The sequence below is a fragment of the Sinohyriopsis cumingii genome, chromosome 5, assembly GCF_028554795.1.
Source record: "Sinohyriopsis cumingii isolate HCF-2022 chromosome 5, ASM2855479v2, whole genome shotgun sequence".
Lineage (NCBI taxonomy): Eukaryota > Metazoa > Mollusca > Bivalvia > Unionida > Unionidae > Sinohyriopsis > Sinohyriopsis cumingii.
The window spans coordinates 79,036,145-79,044,928 of NC_142965.1; the positions used below are offsets into that span (position 1 = coordinate 79,036,145).

The 8,784-nt window shown below is 34.8% G+C and overlaps 1 long non-coding RNA gene across 2 annotated transcripts; it reads left to right on the plus strand.

The window, feature by feature from the left end:
• The first annotated feature begins 202 nt into the window (after positions 1-202).
• On the plus strand, positions 203-8,290 carry LOC149799547 (uncharacterized). Of its 2 annotated transcripts, XR_016421186.1 has the most exons (4): positions 203-534; positions 1,677-1,790; positions 2,086-2,201; positions 6,542-8,290. It is a non-coding gene; the product is annotated as an uncharacterized LOC149799547 (long non-coding RNA). The 2 variants fall into 2 exon arrangements; XR_016421185.1 differs by lacking the exon at positions 6,542-8,290 and having other exon boundaries at positions 209-534; positions 2,086-2,255.
• The last annotated feature ends 494 nt before the right edge of the window (positions 8,291-8,784 follow it).

An 8,784-nucleotide genomic window follows, 5' to 3' on the forward strand; every position in this document is an offset into this window, starting at 1 on the left:
TATATATATATATGTCGTATGTACGCCGTATCAATGATATACCACGAGATGTATACATTTTTCATTAAAAGGAAACGTGGCTTGCCCGAGTTTCCTTTTAGTGAAATATTTATACAACGAGTGGTATATCATTTATACAGCATACTTGCTATGTATGTATTTTATTTATACCACTTCCAAGTTTTCATTTTATATGGGAGATAAAACTGATGGCCATAAACAGTTCAATTTAGGGGAGTGAACTCTTCACAACCCCGTCGTATGTATGTAAGAAGAATTTCTGCAGTGATTCATAATTTTCTGCACACTTCATTCATATTAAATTCAGATACGTTTTCTTTAGCAATATTAAATGAAATATAAAAAAAACAAAGCTGATAGTTAACATTCATTTTTTTTAAAAATTATGTGCATGCAGAAATTGAATTTGCAGCGTTTGTTGTGAAGAACAGTATAGTAACAGGGTAGCCAATTTGCATTTAAAGCGACAGTACGATTCGAGCCAGAAACATCACAATAATGAAGGAACAAGAGGTAATTAAGCAATTTAACCTAAACCACATTTCACTGATATCGTTTCGGTCCATATTTCTCTATTCCTACTGACTGTCAGTGTCACTTTCAATAATTGTCCTACGTTTCCGCTGTGTGGTCCCTGTTTGAGAATTCGCCTGTTGAATGAAGTTGACCCAGTTAGGGATCTCGTTCACGTTTTGCGGGAACTTCATAACCAACATATTTTGTACGGTGATGTTTGATCCGTAGAATGGGTTGCTGATAATTTGATTCTTTTGAATATTAGACATTTGGGAACTTGATCTACTACAGTCTGTTGCTGTGCAGTTGGATATTTCTTTGTTGTGGGGGTGGGGGTTGACAGCATCGTTACTTGTTTGGCCGGTGTTGCTCAGGTATTTGGAGTACGTCTGTTGTTGTTTGTCACAAATGTTTGAGTAGCTGTTTATAGACTACATTTTTGTTGGGGGAATGTTTTTGTCTCCTAACTTCTGTTATAGGTACTTTCGGCTACTAGTGTTTGTTAATTTCTTTCTTTCTGTAATATTTGCATTTTCTTTCATTTTTTTCATGATGCATCCAAGTTTGTTAATTCCAACGACTTGTTTCCTAAACCATATTGGGTTTGTCGCTGAGATTGGCATAGTGTTGAGCGCAGTATAGAAAGGATCTTCGTGTTGACAAAAGTCTACTGGTCATAGCTCAGCATACCGTTTGTAGATAGCAAGTGGATCTCTCTGTTTGTTGTTTTTGTTTTCATACATCTTAGGATTAATATCCCTGATGTCCTTGACATTGTCTCCTGTTCTTATTTTTGTCTGCCTTTCACTGAGTTCAAGATACTCGAGGCCATTCACATCTTTCTTTAGTGTAACATGCCCCCCTTTTCAGATTGTAATGTTCAGTCCCCTCAAACCAAAATTCACAGAGTTGTTAAACCACAGTGTGTTAACAATGGCTTCAGGTGTTTCCATCCCCATTAGTTTTTTGCTATACAAGGCATTTATTTCTTTGTTAGTGATCGGTTGACTCCGATTGGGTTGATTTCCTTTTCCTTTAGATTTTAAATCTTTTTGCTTAGCCCGAAGAGCTTCCCTTGTTAATGCAAAATTTGTGTCTGTTCTTTTCATGATTGTACTTGCATATTTCTTGATTTTTAGGTGGCGATCAACGGAGCTGATGATTCTTCTTAAGCTGTTCGGTTCAAACTCAGATCCATCTTTTCTCCTAACACTGAATATAACACCAGACAGGTGCTGATCCAATTCAGAGGGGTGTGTGTGTACATTTCTGAATTCATTTTTTTAATGCAAAAATTCTGTCACTAGCCTTACATCAAAAAGTGTCTTTTTTTTTAAAGTGTTGGCATTCTACTTGCTTTCTATAAATTTCTATATATCATCAGGCTCGTGGTGTACAAATCTGTCTTCACTAACACATTGATCATTTCATTTACAAATATCCCAGCCATGTCTCTTTCAAACTCTCCAATTAACTCAGTTTAGTAGATTAAATGTTGCTTCATAATCTTGCTCCTTATTTGATGTCATTGTTTTCTTTTTTCCACAGTGTTGCAGTGTTTGATTTTTGCGAGAGGAAGAGACTGGAAACAGCAGTGTTGACAGAGATGACAGCAGACGACACAGGATGGAGCTCAATAATATTTATTTCCTGGATTGAGTTTGGTTGTTTTTTTGTGTATAATAATGTTAGTTTCTTTAAAAATATTTTACATGAAATCATTTTCTTATTATTTTTTCCTTTTTAAATGTAATATTCCAAGAAATTCATATCAATGTTTAGAGAGTATAATAGCTATAAAACATGTTCATTATGCGTATTCATATACCATGGGCAAATCACAATTTGATATACCAATATATTTATCTTGACACCAAAATAAGGAAGGAAAATGTCTATTTTAATCATATTTTTAGTAGGAATGGTAAACCTTTATTCTGTTTCTTTTTTGTTGCAGACCAAGTTTCAAAAAGTTATCATTAAACAAATCATCGATAAATAAAATAAACAGGCAAATCGTGCTGTCAACCACTGCATGTTTCAGCAACTTTGTTAGAAAGAAAGTAAAACACAACATAAGAAAGAAAGAAAGGGGAAGTTATATCGATCATTGCTTAAAAAGTGTGTGAATTCAGATTATGTTTTTTAAAGGTTTAAGCTTTTTTGATGGATTAGATCGTACATTCGTGAGTGTGTGCCTATCTCTGTTGTAAGTACGCACATGCCTTCATGTCCATACTTCCATCGTTCACTGACAAACATGACGTCTGTCGTGCTATTTGTCCTGCATTATCTATTTTAAGAGGCACTAATAGGTTTGTTTGTGCATCTGTGTGTTTATGTGTGCATGCATATTTTACTGTGGTATGTGTTGCCAATTATGAGAATGGTAACCATGCTTTAATGTATTTTCGCGTCAGCCTGTTAACTAATTTAGTATAAGAATGAATAACATGGCCCTAACATTGGGTTATTTATATGGACATCCTGCCTTACATACCCACATTATTCTGACCCATTTATAAAGGCAGCTTTCCATACATACCCACATTGTACTGCTCAATTCATACCAGCCCCTGGCTAAACATACCCACATAACTTCAGTACCATAATTAGTATATGTAAGTTCATTTTACTTATATTTTCTATTTATGTTTAAATGTGATTGGGTTAAAGAAGTATTCAGAGGATCTCTGAAGCTGCAGGGAGGATCTCTTAAGCAGCAGGGAGGGTGAAGAGACCAATTTTGGAGCAAGTCCTCCTTGAAAATAAAACTTCATATGAAAAAAAATGAAAAATACAAGGTCAATATCATCAAACTGACGCCTCTAATTAAAACAGAGAGTTTCTCTAATTGGGCTAGCTCATTTTGTTACTTTATCTTTCTCGTTCATGTTTTCACGTTTCTATGCATATTTTTGTTTGCCTTTCCGACACTCATTGTTGGTCGCACCCTCCCCGCTGCTGTATTGTGTGAGTAATTAAATCATTATTATATCAGTAATGGAGTCTCGTACAGCTAGATTAGCTCGAGAGCGACTAGAGTCAATTAAGAAATATATTCCTGTTCGTGATGCTGTCATGCATCAACTACAAGCTCGTAAGAGTCTCAGGTGGAATTTGCAGAAGGTGCAGAACAGTTATTTAAACTGGTTACGAAGGCTACTGAAGGAGTTACAGAGGCTACCAAAGGTCCTCTTCCCACATTGGAGCAAACCGCTAAAGCAACTGGAAAAATAGCAGAAACAATGAAAGAAAACAAAAAATATTCTACAAGAACTTCCAGCTAAAATAGCTGTGACTCAGCCACAAGTACAAGAAGAAATACAACAAGTACTTGAGAGTATTGACAAAGTCCACGAGGAAGGAGGTCGGCGATGTAAGGGATCTTGTTACGCCAAAACCAAAACCACCAACCCAATTTACCAAAGACGGTCATAAACTACTTTGAATAAATGATGTAATGGCTGCTAAAATAGGATATCCAAATTATGATAAATTATTAGATCCAAACACCACCAGTGTTCCAGAAAAAATTAGATTCCTTGTGTATTTTGAAAGTCTTATGGTATACCTAAAATCACTAAAAATATAAAGATAAATTTACAAATTTTAAGAAACAGGTCTAAAAATTTAGAAGAACATCCTTACCCGGAGTTTTCAGCCCACCTTGTATTGAGGAAGAAGAAGCTATTATATGTGGTATTGGTTCAGGTACCATGGGAGAATGGCCTTGTTACTCCATGTCCTAATAATGTCCTTGCAGATGTTGAACGATTAGAAATTTTGATTGGCAGAAAACGAGCCGGTAATAATTCCCCAGAAATTATAAATGATATTTGTCAAAGATTATTTACAGGTGGTATCATGGACATTAATGTTTATCGGTCGCTCATCGATGAAATTGTTGATGATTATCAGAGTGATTTAGAGTATACAATTATATCAGTGACAAGAAAATAGATGATTATATATAATGCTCAACGTGGTCCTATAATGGTTAGGTTGATAAATTTGCGATTACCAACATATAAAGTTACCTACTGAGATGGACTTGGCAATGTTGTTCAGGGTTTATTTCAGAGGATAGCCCCAAAAGCAACACTGATTGCAAAACAATTATCAATGAAAGCTGTTGTTTGTGATAAGGGTATTGGTGCTGTTGGTGATGTTGCTAGTAAAGCATTCTCGGCAATCAAGGATAGACTAGCATGATTAATACGAAGAAAACCTCAGCCATTAAAATTACCCAGCACAGAAGTTGTGCCTGCAAATGTTAGTAAAATAATCAATCAAGCTGCAAATATAAACCAGTTGGCTGGTGTATCAGAAAAAATATAAATACAATTCTGATAGCAGGCAGTGGTCTTCGTGTTAGACGATAGCAATTATAATAAAATGTTTAAATGTGTATCTGATTCAGCATTTGACATGGATGCACCAGTTTTCAAAGATGAATCTATGCATGATTATCAGTATTATCTTATGAAGCACGGCAGCCAAATCTGCGTGGTCGAATTGAGCTGCAAGTTCAGGATACAAGCAGATATTACTCACCTGCTGAAGTATTTGCTGAAGTAGAAGGAGAACTTGTAACAGATGTCATTGCTAATACACCATACAGAGCTAATATACATGATTGATGGAAAAGAGATTGAATCAGTTCAATATAATGTTGATGTTGCCACAACGATATTGGGTCTATCAAGATATTCAGATGATTATCAAAGATCAGCTGGTCCATCAGTGATGTTTGCTAAGGATAATTATGGCCAACCTGATGACATACATCTTAAGGTACAGTTAACATGAAATACTTTGGCTGATCCACGACCATCAAAAATGATAGACCCGCCGCTGATTTTTGGATATTAAAAGAAGTCAACTAAAATTTCAACTTAGGGTTCAAAACACTTAGATTAATTTTATTGGGTGATCGTAAAGATTTTTGTGTATAATTCCATTGTCACATATTTGAATCTTGCAGAAATGTCAGAAAGGTCATTTTTAGAGCCAAGCATACAATTGTGCTTATGAAAAGGGTAATGATAATGTTGCTAAGGTGGCGCTGCTGCTGATGGCAAAGTAATATTATTTAAAATTTCATTGTGGATGCCAGTAATGACTCCATCGATCAGTGAAGAACAACTGTTACTTTTTTTATGAGTCAGGGCAGTAAATCAACATTGTCATGGTTGACGATCACATACAGTACTCAAAGCGTAGTTAACGGTTTATTCATATGGCATATATCATCACAGCAAGGTGTTTCTGCACCAAGACATATATTTATTGCTTTCCAAGATACTACATGATTAAACTTTCAAGAATGCAGTCCAATGATATTTGACAAACTTGGAGTTAGTGAAGTTTTCCTAAGAATAAATGGACATCAAGAGCAATCTGAAGAAGTTTTATTAAATTGTAAAAATAATCATATTGCACGTTTATATTGTCGTTTGATGACTTTCATGGAACATGATCAAAATGTTGATTCTGGTCTACAAATATCACAACTAGATTTTACAACACTGTATTGAATCTATTACTTTTCGTTGGAACATTAGACTTACTCAGGCAATCTGTCGTTGATACACACTTCTAAGCTCGTGTGACAAGATGAGCTATTGCTGAGTACAGAACAATCACTGTTATACTCAGTGATAAAGCGATGCTACTTGAATGTGTTGTTGGACGAATGAGTCATTGATGCTCCAGTAGAAAGCATGTAATTAAATCGCTCATGATATTTATAATGTCATATCATGTCAGTGTCAATCTAACTCCGGGTCAGATTAAAAAGCTTCAGTCAAAATCAGCAAAGAACTGTGGAATAAAAATATCACTAAAAAGAAAACAAATCGAAGATGGTCAAAATAAACTGTCATTGTCAGAATGTCAACTCGGGTATTTCAGTGATGCCACACAATGAAAAACAGGCATTAAACTTAATCTTTCTGCGAGTACCTTTAAAGATTTAATCATATATTTCCACTTCTTGCAGTTATACCAGCATTAATAACCGCTACAGCTCCAGCTGTCGCAAAAGCAGTTGCTGTTGGAAATGCTGCTGGAATGGCATGAAATAAAGCAACAGGAAAAGGAATAAAGACTTCTAAAAAAGGAAAGGGTCTAAGATTACCAGGAACCCCTCATTGGTACGGAAAAGGTCTGAAACTTCCAGGGACACTTCGCTGATTCTTTCTATGTCTAATTTTGATTTACTTGATGCTGCTAAATAATTAGATGTAAAAAAATTCAGAGATGTTTTTGCATGATCAATTACCAAAACAACCAGATCATACTCAAAATGGCATCATTAATTTTGATAAAAGTTCTGGTCCAGGTGCTCAGTGGGTTGCATAGGCAACTGATCCACGTATAATTGTTTATTTTGATTCGTAAGGGTTGGCACCACCAAAAGAATTTTTAAAATATGTCGGCAGAGTGTAAAGCAATCATCTTCAAATTGCAGTACAAATACAGACAATAACGATCCACCAATATGTGCAGTGAAGTAATTTCTGTACTCGATGCTATGTCATCATGAACATTATCACCTCATAAAGTTGTGCACGAATATACAAGTTGACGGTATAACCGTCCACTGTCGTTTTAAACAGATCTTAATGTATAATGGTTGATATTCACGGAAGATCTTCTATCAAAGACAAGACAAAAAGGATATTGATTACGCTACTAGAGATGATCATGCTGATCTTATGAACCTTTCTGGAATTTACAGGGATGAAGTTGTTTTTTTCTTCAGGATAAATACGGTGTTTTAAAGACGAGTAATATTAAGTGGGTTCACATAGTTTGCGGATAACATTCCAGTATTTACTGACAATGGTAGAATCAAACACTCAAATGTATCAATCGCAATTATCAGAAATGAAATTATAAAAAGTGTTGCTAATCGTTTACACTCCATCGGTGATACAATGACTGGTTCTCTCAATATGGCTAATAATAATATTACTGATCTTGGAGAACCAGAATCGGACAATGACGCTGTAACAAAGAAATATATTGACAGTATAAACCGCCCAATGATTAACTCATTAGTTTCAATTAATAATGAAATAACATTTGAATCTGATTATAATACTTATGTGAACACATTTTTGAATTGTCGCAAAAGAATAAATGGAATTGTTGACTTCTTTGGAAAACCAGTAGGTGTTATCAGATATCCTAAATCATTTCAGAGCTAAGCATGATAGCGCAGAGTAATATTGATGATATTAGAAAAATACGTTTTCAGTGTAATTCCTGATATCGTTAAAAAATTTAATCTTATTAAAATTCCTCACAAGCAGATCATCAATGTGGTATATACAGTATGAGGATTATTGACATGGTCACAGCAAATAACACTATCGTACATACCACAGAAGTCACTGGCGTGTATAGGCTGTCCGTGTTCAGCTGTGTAAAATTTAGTATATTTACCACGTATCCCTGGCGTCATTCAATCGATAATTCTTCTTCAACCGTGTCTATTGTGTTTAATAAAGGAGATGAAGAAACATTTATGCTGGAATCATCTGATAAAAAATTAACCGCAGCGTCTTACTGGTGGTGTTTGGAATTTGTTGCTGAAACACCTCAATTGACTATTAAATAATTAAAATATAATGTGCATCTTGATTGATGTTCAATGTTTTAGATACAATCAATCACTTGAATGGCAAAATAAAGTAAAAATATTGTTGATGGGTATACAGTAAAAGTAAACAAATATCGCATATGTGAAGTTGTTGTTGATATACTTGTTTATTCGGCATCTGCTATTATTGGTGGAACTGGCATATTATTATCAGCAATAACAATGACATTGCCAATAGTTGTAACAATTTGTTTATCAGCCACAACAGCAGTTACTGGTTTTCTTAATATTATTGCAAAAAAGAAATGCACTTGTACAAACATAAAATTACATGACTATTTAGTACACTGTAGTACAATTACGAGTATATTACAGCTGGCCAAATATCAAATCCAGATGATTTGGTGGATTACCAGCAAATAATTCACTGGTATTTTCGTATAAAAATCAACAAGATGGATTTCCCGATTGGCAAGTTGTGAGTATACCTACAGGTAATATCGGATTGAACAAATCAACGATGAATTTCAGCACAGAATTAGCTCTAATATTGGAAGATAATCCAAAATTGCTATCACTGTTCACGAACCAACATTATCAGCTGGGATAAAAATAAACTCGCAAGATTATGCTGT